This window comes from Triticum dicoccoides, chromosome 4A, assembly GCF_002162155.2.
Source record: "Triticum dicoccoides isolate Atlit2015 ecotype Zavitan chromosome 4A, WEW_v2.0, whole genome shotgun sequence".
NCBI classification, from domain to species: Eukaryota; Viridiplantae; Streptophyta; class Magnoliopsida; order Poales; family Poaceae; genus Triticum; species Triticum dicoccoides.
The window spans coordinates 365946390-365959894 of record NC_041386.1 but is presented as its reverse complement, the minus strand read 5'-3'; positions in this window follow the sequence as shown (position 1 = coordinate 365959894).

The following is a 13505-nucleotide window of genomic DNA, read 5'->3' as shown; positions in this document are numbered from 1 at the left end:
CAACCAAATAACAAAGAGTCTCTTGTGTCCCCAACACACCCAATATAGTGGTAAATTGTATAGGTGCACTAGTTCGGTGAAGAGATGGGGAAACAAGTGGTATATGGATAGTAGATAATAGTTTTTGTAATCTGAAAATATAAAAACAGCAAGGTAACAATTGATAAAAGTGAGCGTAAACGGTATTGCAATGTGTGGAAATAAGGCCTAGGGTTCATACTTTCACTAGTGTAAGTCCTCTCAACAATAATATCATAATAGGATCACATAACTATCCCTCAACATGCATCAAAGAGTCACTCCAAAGTCACTAATAGCGGAGAACAAATGAAGAGATTATGGTAGGGTACGAAACCACCTCAAAGTTATTCTTTCCAATCAATCCGTTGGGCTATTCCTATAAGTGTCACAAACAGCCCTAGAGTTCGTACTAGAATAACACCTTAAGACACAAATCAACCAAAACCCTAATGTCACCTAGATACTCCAATGTCACCTCAAGTATCCGTGGGTATGATTATACGATATGCATCACACAATCTCAGATTCATCTATTCAACCAACACAAGGGACCTCAAAGAGTGCCCCAAAGTTCCTACTGGAGAATCACAACGAAAACGAGTGCCAACCCCTATGCATAGCATCATGGGCAGAACCCGCAAGTTGATCACCAAAACATACATCAAGTGAATCACGTGATATCCCATTGTCACCACATATATGCACGTCAAGACATACATCAAGTGTTCTCAAATCTTTAAAGACTCAATCCGATAATATAACTTCAAAGGGGAAACTCAATTCATTACAAGAGAGAAGAGGGGGAGGAGAAACATAAGATCCAACTATAATAGCAAAGCTCGCGATACATAAAGATCGTATCACCTAAGAACACGAGAGAGAGAGATCAAACACATAGCTACTGGTACATACCCTCAGCCCCGGGGGAGAACTACTCCCTCCTCGTCATGGAGAGCACCGGGATGATGAAGTTGGCCACCGGAGAAGGATTGCCCCCTCTGGCAGGGTACCGGAACGGGTCTAGATTGGTTTTCGGTGGCTACGGAGGCTTCTGGCGGCGGAACTCCCAATCTATCGTGCTCACGGATGTTTTTAGGGTATATGGAGATATATAGGCAGAAGAAGTACGTCAGGGGGGCCACGAGGGGCTCACGAGGGTCGAGGGCGTGCCCAGGGGGGTGGGCACGCCCCCCTGCCTCGTGACCTCTTCGCAGATCCCCTGACGTGCACTCCAAGTCTTCTGGGCTTCTTTCCTTCCAAAAATGAGTTCCGTGAAGTTTCAGGTCAATTGGACTCCGTTTGATTTTCCTTTTCTTCGGAACCCTAAAACAGGGTAAAAACAGAAACTGGCACTGGGCTCTGGGTTAATAGGTTAGTCCCAACAATGACATAAAAGTGTATAATAAAGCCAATAAACATTCAGAAGAGTAGATAATATAGCATGGAGCAATCAAAAATTATAGATACGTTGGAGACGTATCAGCATCCCCAAGCTTAATTCCTGCTCGTCCTCGAGTAGGTAAATGATAAAAACAGAATTTTTAATGCGGAGTGCTACTTGGCATAATTTCAATGTAAATCTTCTTAATTGTGGTATGAATATTCAGATCCATAAGATTCAAGGCAAAATTTCATATTGACATAAAAATGATAATACTTCAAGCATACTAACTAAGCAATTATGTCTTCTCAAAATAACATGGCCAAAGAAAGCTATCCCTACAAAATCATATAGTCTGGCTATGCTCCATCTTCACCGCACAACATATTCAAATCATGCACAACCCTGATGACAAGCCAAGCATTTGTTTCATACTTTTGATGTTCTCAAACTTTTTCAATCTTCACGCAATATATGAGCGTGAGCCATGGATATAACACTATAGGAGGAATAGAACGGTGGTTGTGGAGAAGACAAAAAGGAGAAGATAGTCTCACATCAACTAGGCGTATCAACGGGCTATGGAGATGCCCATCAATAGATATCAATGTGAGTGAGTAGGGATTGCCATGCAACGGATGTACTAGAGCCATAAGTGTATGAAAGCTCAAAAAGAAACTAAGTGGGTGTGCATCCAACTCGCTTGCTAACGAAGACCTAGGGCATTTTGAGGAAGTCCATCATTGGAATATACAAGCCAAGTTCTATAATGAAAGATTCCCACTAGTATATGAAAGTGACAACATAGGAGACTCTCTATCATGAAGATCATGGTGCTACTTTGAAGCACAAGTGTGGTAAAAGGATAGTAGCATTGTCCCTTCTCTCTTTTTCTCTCATTTTTTTATTTGGGCCTTTCTCTTTTTTTATGGCCTCTTTTCTCTTTTTATTTTGTTTGGGCTTCTTTGGCCTCTTTTATTTATTTTTTGTCCGGAGTCTCATCCCGACTTGTGGGGGAATCATAGTCTCCATCATCCTTTCCTCACTGGGACAATGCTCTAATAATGATGATCATCACACTTTTATTTTTCTTACAACTCAACAATTACAACTCGATACTTAGAACCAAATATGACTCTATATGAATGCCTCCGGCGGTGTACGGGGATATGCAATGAATCAAGAGTGACATGTATGAAAGAATTATGAACTGTGCCTTTGCCACAAATACTATGTCAACTACATGATCATGCAAAGCAATATGACAATGATGGAGTGTGTCATAATAACAAAATGGTGGAAAGTTGCATGGCAATATATCTTGGAATGGCTATGGAAATGCCATAATAGGTAGGTATGGTGGCTGTTTTGAGGAAGGTATATGGTGGGTTTAAGGTACCGGCGAAAGTTGCGCGGTACAAGAGAGGCTAGCAATGGTGGAAGGGTGAGAGTGCGTATAATCCGTGGACTCAACATTAGTCATAAATAACTCACATACTTATTGCAAAAATCTATTAGTTATCGAAACAAAGTACTACGTGCATGCTCCTAGGGGGATAAATTGGTAGGAAAATACCATCGCTCGTCCCCGACCGCCACTCATAAGGAAGACAATCAATAAATAAATCATGCTCCGACTTCATCACATAACGGTTCACCATACATGCATGCTACGGGAATCACAAACTTCAACACAAGTATTTCTTCACAACTAAAATCAACTAGAATGACTCTAATATCACCATCTTCCTATCTCAAAACAATCATCAAGTATCAAACTTCTCATAGTATTCAATTCAATCATAAGAAAGTTTTATTATTAATCTTGCATACCAAGCATATTAGGATTTTAAGAAAATTACCATGCTATTAAGACTCTCAAAATAATCTAAGTGAAGCATGAGAGTTCATCGATTTCTTCAAAATAAAACTACCACCATGCTCTAAAATATATAAGTGAAGCACTAGAGCTAATGACAAACTACTCCGAAAGATATAAGTGAAGATCAATGAGTAGTTGAATAATTATGCAACTATGTGAAGACTCTCTAACATTTAAGAATTTCAGATCTTGGTATTCTATTCAAACAGCAAGCAAAGCAAAATAAAATGACATTCTAAGAATGGAAAACATCATATGAAGAAGCAAAAACTTAGGATCAACTGAAACTAACCGATAATTGTTGAAGAAGAAAGGTGGGATGCCAACCGGGGCATCCCCAAGCTTAGATGCTGGAGACTTCTTGAAATATTATCTTGTGGTGCCTTGGGCATCCCCAAGCTTGAGCTTTTGTGTCTCCTTAATTCCTCTCATATCAAGGTCTCCCTAAATCTCAAAAGCTTCATCCACACAAAACTCAACAAGGACTCGTGAAATAAGTTAGTACAAACCATTGCCAAAACCTTATCATACTCTACTGTAGAAAATCACTAAAATTATTATTCAACATTTCATACTAAATGCATCTGCATATTTAATAGTCCTATCCTCAAATAGAATCATCAAAGAAGCAAACATATGCAAACAATGCAAACATAACAGCAATCTGCCTAAACAGGATAGTCTGTAAAGAATGCAGAAACACCCATACTTCCCTCGCTCCAAAAATTATGAAATAAAATTCCCGCTGTATTAAATTTATCAGAGATTAATATGCAAAATGTTTCAACATTTTATCACATTCTGTTTTTTCTAGGGAATTATTGCAACAGCAGTAAACTTTCTGTTTTCAAAGCAACATGTATACTTATAACATAGGCATAGTAAAGGATATAAATGCCACTTTTATTGAAATAAAAGATGCAAAACATTATTATAAATAACAGCAAGCAAATTCTTAATAAAATAAATTGACTCTCCAAGCAAAACACATATCATGTGGTGAATAAAAATATAGCTCCAAGTAAAGTTACCGATGAACGAAGACGAAAGAGGGGATGCCTTCCGGGGCATCCCCAAGCTTAGGCTCTTGGATATCCTTGAATATTACCTTGGGGTGCCTTGGGCATCCCCAAGCTTAGGCTCTTGCCACTCCTTATTCCATATTCCATCGAATCCTTACCCTAAACTTGAAAACTTCACAACACAAAACTTAACAGAAAACTCGTAAGCTCAGTTAGCGAAAGAAAACAAAACACCACTTCAAGGTACTGTAATGAACTCATTATTTATTTATATTGGTGTAAAACCTACTGTATTCCAACTTATCTATGGTTTATAAACTATTTTACTAGCCATAGATTCATCAAAATAAGCAAGCAACACAACGAAAACAGAATCTATCAAAAACAGAATAGTCTGTAGTAATCTGGATCAAACGTATACTTACGGAACTCATAAAATTCTCAAATAAATTGCTGGACCTGTGGAATTTATCTATTAATCATCTTCAAAAATAATTAACTAAATATCATTCTCCAAATAAAAATGGCAGCAATTATCGTGAGCGCTAAAGTTTGTGTTTTTTACCGCATGATCAACAAGACTCTTCCCAAGTCTTCCCAAAGGTTCTACTTGGCACAAACACTAATTAAAAGCATAAAACCACATCCAAACAGAGGCTAGATGAATTATTTGTTACTAAACAGAAACAAAAAGCATTGAATAAAGATAAAGTTGGGTTTCCTCCCAACAACCACTATCGTTTAACGCCCCTAGCTAGGCATAATGATTTCAATGATGCTCACATAAAAGATAAGAATTGTAACATAAAGAGAGCATCTTGAAGAATATTACTAGCACATTTAAGTCTAACCCACTTTATATGCATAAGGATTTTGTGAGCAAACAATTTATGGGAACAATAATCAACTAGCATAGGAAGGCAAAACAAGCATAACTTCAAAATTTTAAGCACATAGACAGGAAACTTGATATTATTGCAATTCCTACAAGCATATGTTCCTCCCTAATAATAATTTTCAGTAGCATCATGAATGAATTCAACAATATAACCAGCACCTAAAGCATTCTTTTCATGGTCTACAAGCACAAAATTTTTATTACTCTCCACACAAGCAAAATTCTTCTCATGAATAATAGTGAGAGCAAACTCAACAAAATAATTATCATGTGAGGCATAATCCAATTGAAAACTAAAATCATGATGACAATTTTCATGGTTATCATTATTCTTTAAAGCATACGTGTCATCACAATAATCATCATAGATAGGAGGCATGCTTTCATCATAGTAAATTTGCTCATCAAAGCTTGGGGGACAAAAAATATCATCTTCATCAAACATAGCTTCCCCAAGCTTGTGGCTTTGCATATCATTAGCATCATAGATATTCAAGGAATTCATACTAACAACATTGCAATCATGCTCATCATTCAAATATTTAGTGCCAAACATTTTATAGATTTCTTCTTCTAGCACTTGAGCACAATTATCGGAATCCTTATTCTCACGATAGATATTAAAAAGATAAAGCGTATGAGGCAAACTCAATTCCATTTTTTATAGTTTTCTTTTATAAACTAAACTAGTGATAAAACAAGAAACTAAAAGACTCGATTGCAAGATCTAAAGATATACCTTCAAGCACTCACCTCCCCGGCAACAGCGCCAGAAATGGCTCGTTGCGGGAGTCAAATCTTGACTTGCACGAACCTCCCCGGCCACGGCGCCAGAAAAGAGCTTAATGTCTACTACACAACCTTATTCTTGTAGACGTTGTTGAGCCTCCAAGTGCAGAGGTTTGTAGGACAGTAGCAAATTTCCCTCAAGTGGATGACCTAAGGTTTATCAATCCATAGGTGGCGTAGGATGAAGATGGTCTCTCTCAAGCAACCCTGCAACCAAATAACAAAGAGTCTCTTGTGTCCCCAACACACCCAATACAATGGTAAATTGTATAGGTGCACTAGTTCGCCGAAGAGATGGTGAAACAAGTGGTATATGGATAGTAGATAATAGTTTTTGTAATCTGAAAATATAAAAAAAGCAAGGTAACAATTGATAAAAGTGAGCGTAAACGGTATTGCAATGTGTGGAAATAAGGCCTAGGGTTCATACTTTCACTAGTGTAAGTCCTCTCAACAATAATATCATAATTGGATCACATAATTATCCCTCAACATGCAATAAAGAGTCACTCCAAAGTCACTAATAGCGGAGAACGAACGAAGAGATTATGGTAGGGTACGAAACCACCTCAAAGTTATTCTTTCCAATCAATCCGTTGGGCTATTCCTATAAGTGTCACAAACAGCCCTAGAGTTCGTACTAGAATAACACCTTAAGACACAAATCAACCAAAACCCTAATGTCATCTAAATACTCCAATGTCACCTCAAGTATCCGTGGGTATGATTATACAATATGCATCACACAATCTCAGATTCATCTATTCAACCAACACAAAGGACCTCAAAGAGTGCCCCAAAGTTCCTACCGGAGAATCACGACGAAAACGTGTGCCAACCCCTATGCATAGAATCATGGGCAGAACCCGCAAGTTGATCACCAAAACATACATCAAGTGAATCACGTGATATCCCATTGTCACCACAGATATCCACGGCAAGACATACATCAAGTGTTCTCAAATCTTTAAAGACTCAATCAGATAATATAACTTCAAAGGGGAAACTCAGTTCATTACAAGAGAGAAGAGGGGGAGGAGAAACATAAGATCCAACTATAATAGCAAAGCTCGCGATACATCAAGATCGTATCAGCTCAAGAACACGAGAGAGAGAGAGATCAAACACATAGCTACTGGTGCATACCCTCAGCCCCGAGGGAGAACTACTCCCTCCTCGTCATGGAGAGCACCGGGATGATGAAGTTGGCCACCGGAGAAGGAATGCCCCCTCCGGCAGGGTGCCGGAACGGGTCTAGATTGTTTTCGGTGGCTACGGAGGCTTCTGGCGGCGGAACTCCCGACCTATCGTGCTCATGGATGTTTTTAGGGTATATGGAGATATATAGGCGGAAGAAGTACGTCAGGGGGGCCACGAAGGGCTCACGAGGGTGGAGGGCGCGCCCAGGGGGGTGGGCGCGCCCTCCTGCCTCGTGATCTCCTCGAAGATCCCCCGACGTGCACTCCAAGTCTTCTGGGCTTATTTCCTTCCAAAAATGAGTTCCGTGAAGTTTCAGGTCAATTGGACTCCGTTTGCTTTTCCTTTTCTTTGAAACCCTAAAATAGGGTAAAAACAGAAGCTGGCACTGGGCTCTGGGTTAATAGGTTAGTCCCAAAAATGATATAAAAGTGTATAATAAAGCCCATAAACATTCAAAACAGTAGATAATATAGCATGGAGCAATTAAAAATTATAGATACGTTGGAGACGTATCAGCATCCCCAAGCTTAATTCCAGCTCGTCCTCGAGTTGGTCAATGATAAAAATAGAATTTTTTATGCAGAGTGCTACTTGGCATAATTTCAATGTAAAAATCTTCTTAATTGTGGTATGAATATTGAGATCCATAAGATTCAAGACAAAAGTTCATATTGACATAAAAATGATAATACTTCAAGCATACTAACTAAGCAATGATGTCTTCTCAAAATAACATGGCCAAAGAAAGCTATCCCTACAAAATCATATAGTCTGGCTATGCTCCATCTTCACCACACAACATATTCAAATCATGCACAACCCCGATGACAAGCCAAGCATTTGTTTCGTACTTTTGATGTTCTCAAACTTTTTCAATCTTCACGCAATATATGAGCATGGGCCATGGATATAGCACTATAGGAGGAATAGAACGGTGGTTGTGGAGAAGACAAAAAGGAGAAGATAGTCTCACATCAACTAGGCGTATCAACGGGCTATGGAGATGCCCATCAATAGATATCAATGTGATTGAGTAGGGATTGCCATGCAACGGATGCACTAGAGCTATAAGTGTATGAAAGCTCAAAAAGAAACTAAGTGGGTGAGCGTCCAATTCGCTTGCTCATGAAGACCTAGGGCATTTTGAGGAAGCCCATCATTGGAATATACAAGCCAAGTTCTATAATGAAAGATTCCCACTAGTATATGAAAGTTACAACATAGGAGACTCTCTATCATGAAGATCATGTTGTCTTACCCATGGTAGTTCCCTCGGGCATACACCGTTATATCCTTTGGTCTGACTAATGCTATCGCCTGGTTCACAGAGTCGTGGAATTCCATCTTATGGAAATCTTGATAAATTGTTGTTGAGCTGTCGGGGAAACTGATCCACGAACAACTATGGGGCCGGCGGACCGGGCCCCTTTCGGTTCGGCGGGGGGCGGAGATTACACGAAGAGCAGATCGAGGTGAGGCACACGAGCAGTTTACCCAGCTTCGGAGCTCTCCGGAGAGATAACACTCCTACTGCTGCTTGTCTGGTTGTATTATCTGGTGTCCTTGCTCTCGAGAGAGGGAGCGTGATGTTTTCTGGGCTACAAATGAATCGAAGCGAATTGTCCGAACCCCCTCTACGTTGCGCATGGGCCTCCTTTTATACGCTAAAGGGGTCACCGACAGGTGGCAACGCAGAGGAGGGTACAAACGTAAAAAGCGAGGTAGTTGATACAGTTACTTGTATAGTGCACCCTACCTAACCCTGACGGCGGGGGACAAGGGCATTAAATGCCCGTCTGAGTCGCCCAAACAGTGCAGAAAAGGACCGTTAGGGGCGCCACCGTTTGCCACGATGGCGATCTTGTCAGCTTCGCATGCCACTGCGCACCGCTGGCTGCACAGCCTCCCGCCACGCGCGCCCGGAGAGGCCCCCAGAGCGACACGTTGGTGGATGCGCTGGAGCGTGGGCACAGAGTGGCCGCCTGCTGCGGCAAGCGCCTTGCCGCTGTTGTTATCTTGTCGGGTTCAGAAGCTCGTCGCTCACCGAGCCTCGGGGTACCTTGTTTAGTCTTCCCGGCAAGCTCCTCTTACCGGGGCCTTGTTGCCTTGCCGGAGCGCGTGGCGCGTCGCGGCAAGTTCCTTGGAGCGCCTTGGCCTTCCCGACAAGCTCCTCTTGCCGGGGCCTTGTCTCCTTAGCTTAAATACTTTGTTCTTGGATGGCTCTAAGGGAACCTTGGGGGATCTTAGCGTTCGCCCGGCAAGCCTTGCCGCGGGGTGCTGCAACTGCCCGTGCACAAGTTCGGGGTACTAGGGTACCCCTATTCTAGTACACCGACAGGAGCCACAGGGCCTGGGCCAGACACGGTGCCGAGCGCTGTTGGGCCAGGCCCAAGTTAGGGCACGGGCACACGCGGACTGGGCCACACCGAATCTTGCTCCGTATCCACCGCGCTCTCCCATAATGGCACGCGTTGAATGCAGCATCGTGGGAGAGATCGTGGGTGGTTGTTTATTTGGAAGGCCGAAACGTCCTCCCCGTCCCTCTTTATAAACAGAGGAAACAGGGGCAGTTCGTTCCCCCTCGCTGGTTGCTGCTACTTCATCTTCAAGAAACTCCACCGCTCCCCCTTTCTTCTCAAAGCCGAGAGAGTAGCGCTCCACCCCCCATTGCCACCAGCATCACCAACGCCGTCGACCTTCCCCACCACCTCCGCCATGGCCCCGAAAGCCGACAAGGGAAAGGGCGTGAAGTCGGCCGAGGCGCAGCGGCTCGCGGCGCTGCGGAAGGAGCGGGCGATCTTCACCCCCCAGCTCGGCATGCAGGAGCTGAGGGAGTACTTCTACCTCTTTTGGGCGACGGAGACGCGTGCGCATCCGCGCACGAGGGTACTCCCGGCCGCTGCTTCGGAGTTGGCTCCAAACGGGTACCCATTCTTCGCGCTATTCTTCTATTGCGGGCTCTGCCCGCCCTTCTCGGAGTTCTTCTGTGATATCATGAACACATATGGCTTCCGCCTCCTTGACTTCACCCCCAACACTGTCCTGACCATGGCAGTTTTCGCACATTTGTGCGAAAACTTTGTCGGAGTCCACCCTAGTGTTGCCCTTTTCCGCCACTTCTTCATACCTCGGGTAGAGAGAGGAGAGCCGCTTGCCGGAGGGATTGCCTGGATCTCGAGAGTCGGCAAGAAAGAGGCGTACTTGGAGGCTGAGCTCCGCAGCAAGTGGGAGGAGTGGAGAGCGGAGTGGTGCTGGATCGTTGAGGAGAATCCGCAGCCCTTCACCGCCGTGCGCCAAGCTCCAATAGTGCGCGGCAATGACTGGAGCAACGTGGCCCCGGAAGACGAGAGGCTAAAGATCGCCATCCCTAGGATTCTTCGCCTCAGGCTTGCCGGGCTCACCGTAGGTGCTGTCGGGGCAGATTTCCTCCGCCGCCGCATTGCCCCCCTGCAGGAGAGGGGGAGGCCCGCTTGGGAATTCAAGAATTCGGCGGACATCATGAGGCTGCGGCCGGGCCTCAACTACAACTTCACCGTCTTGGAGCTGGACGCAATGCTCTTGGAGTTATTCAAACGCGACCCCCAGCACCCATTCACACTGCCGAGGGGCGTAGTTCCTTTGTGCAATAACTCTTCACTTGACCGGATCCGCGCCATGATGCCGTTGTGCGATTCCCACGGAATCATCCCAACTTGGCAAGAGCCTGCGGATGACGTTGTGCAAGCGTTCTTCGACACCTTGGAGGAAGTGCCGGTCCACGCTGACGAGCAGAAGAGCCTCACCCGTGACACCATCGACGAGGAGCTGCAGCGTATCGCCACTAGGGCGGAAGAGGTTGCGGCCGCAGCTGCCGCGGGCGCGTTTGGGTTCACTGTGGAGGAGGCGGAGGCTGCGGAGGCGGCAAACCTTGCCGAGCGCGCGGAGTTCATGGGCGAGGCGGAGCCTGCCGGTTCCGAAGCCGAGCCGAGCGAGGCCGGCGAGGAGGAGCCCGAGCCTTCAGAAAACTTGCCGCAGGCGGAGCCCCCGGCCCCGCCAAGAAGGCGCCTTCGCAGGGCCGGGGACGCAGCGGGGCGGCAGCCGAGTCAACAGCCGCCGAGCCGTGCGACGCGCTCTACCGCGGCAAGCAATGTTGCCGCGGGAGCGCCTCACGCAACAGCGGCAACTGGAGCGGGGTCTTCCCGGGCCACCGCCCCCGCCAAGCGGGCAAGGGATCCTACTCCTCCACCTCGCCGCACCGGAGGAGGGCCGGACTTTGATCTTTCCGCACTCAGCTCCGACGAGGAGGAAGAAGAGTAAGTTTCTTTGGTGCTCTTGTAGTTCTTCAATATTGCTGCTTATATCTTGTATCTGACTTGCTCCAATATGGACTCCTTTCTTTTCAGGACACTGGCCCAGAGAGCGGAGAAGAGGGCCAAGGCCGCGGTGATCGTCATCGAGGATGACCCCATCGTGTCAGTAGGAGGTGGGTCCGAGACCACCTTGACGGACCCGGCAATCACTCCTCAAAGCAGCCCCCAGCACAGCCCCCAGCGTAAGTTCATAGTTTAGCCTTCTGCTGCCGGGCACGCTTGAGTGCTTTTTCCTTTGTTGATATCTTGCTTGTTGACTTGTGCAGGAGCAGAGCAGTCTCATCAGGAGCGCCCGGAAGCTGGTCCCGAAGTGCCACCTGCTTCGGCTGCGCCGCCAAGGGAGGAGTCCCCGGCAAGGGAGCGCTCTCCGGCAAGGCGGAACTCTCCGCAAGGGACGGCACTGCTGATCCTGCGGTGACCGAGGCCGCAACTGCAGATCTTGGCGCAGGTAATCCACTTGCCCAGAAACTTACCCTTGGGTTCTGCTTCTTCCGTTTTTCCTCTCTTGGATTTTTGATTGATTTTCCTCCCTTCTTCGTTCTTCAGACCCATCTGCGGCTGAGCCAATGGAGACAGAGGGCGCCGGCGAGGAAGGGGCCGGTGCTGACGAGGCCGCCGGCGAGGAGGCCGCCGGGGCTGCCGCCGCAGAAGCCGGCGAGGGGTCGGGCGATTGCACTGACGACCCTGATGCCGCAGGAGCGCCAGGCGCTGCACCGACCGCCGATCCCTCTGCTGCTTCTGCGGAGTCGGGCTCCGAGGAGCCCCAGCCCGGCGCTTACTTGAAGGCCGGCGATGGTATCTTCATCAAGCTACCCTGGGCGTCGAGCTCCAGAGCGCCGGTCAAGGGGTAAACTTTCGACGGGGAGGTGCTCGCCTCTGTTGGACTGTCGTTGGTTGACGCGCCCAGCAGCAGCAGCGGTGAGCCTGAGGAGGAGCAGCTGCTGCGGAAGCTGCTGTCACTCTACCGCGCCCGGCAAGCCAAACTAGCTTCCCGGGAAGCGCTTGTCGCGAAGGCGGGAGTTGACATGGAGAAGCGTGCGGAGGAGCTCCGGGGCCAAAATCAAGAAGCTCTCCGGTCCCTGGTGCAGGAGCGGGAGCGACTCGACGAGGAGCGCAAGGCCTTCCTTCTCTAGAAGGCCGAGGCTGAGGAGGAGCAAAGGCTGGCCGCCGAGAAGCAGTCCGCGCGGGAAGGTGAACTAGTGCAGCGGAAGGCCAACCTCGACAGCTATGAGGAAGAGCTCGCCGAGCGCGAGCAAGCACTTGGCGGGGCACTCAAGGAGGCAAAGATCGCTGCGGCAATTGCAGAGGCCGCCAAGAAAGAGCTGGAGGAGAAGTGGCGCAGCTGGAGGCCAACATTGGGAAGAGCGGCAAGGAGCTTGCCGCGCTCAAGCGTGAGCGTGAGAAGGATGCTGCCGCCCACGGTGAGCTGCAAGGTCTTCTTGCTGAGAGGGGCAAGGAGCTCAGCGCCGCCAAGGATTCCAAAGCAGACCTGGAGCTGAAGCTGGCCACGCTGACGCAGACGCTGGAGGCCGCCAAGGAGCGGGAGAAGACCTTGTCGGAGAAGGTCAAGGCTGACGCGGCGCTGCTGGAGAGCATTGCAGTTACCCAGAACTCGTTCAGAGACACTATGGAGCACTGGACCGAGGGTTTGGTGAACATTGCCGCAGTCATCAACGAGGAGCTGGCGCAGCTGGGGATGGAGGACTTTGGGTACCCTTCCGACGGGAGTCTTCAACCCAGTGCCAAGCTTAGCCTGTTCTTCAAGGGCGTGGGGACGGCACTCCAGCGGCTCCGGGAGAGGATCCCAAAGCAGCTGGCTGACGAGTCGCGCCAAATCTGCGCCGGGGTTCTCCAGAAGGTGCTGATGAAGGTAGCCTTCCATAATCCAGGCCTCAGCTTCACCAACGTCCTTAGGTCCTTGCCGCCTGATGCCGATCTGGATGCACTCAAGGCCCTTGTCGCA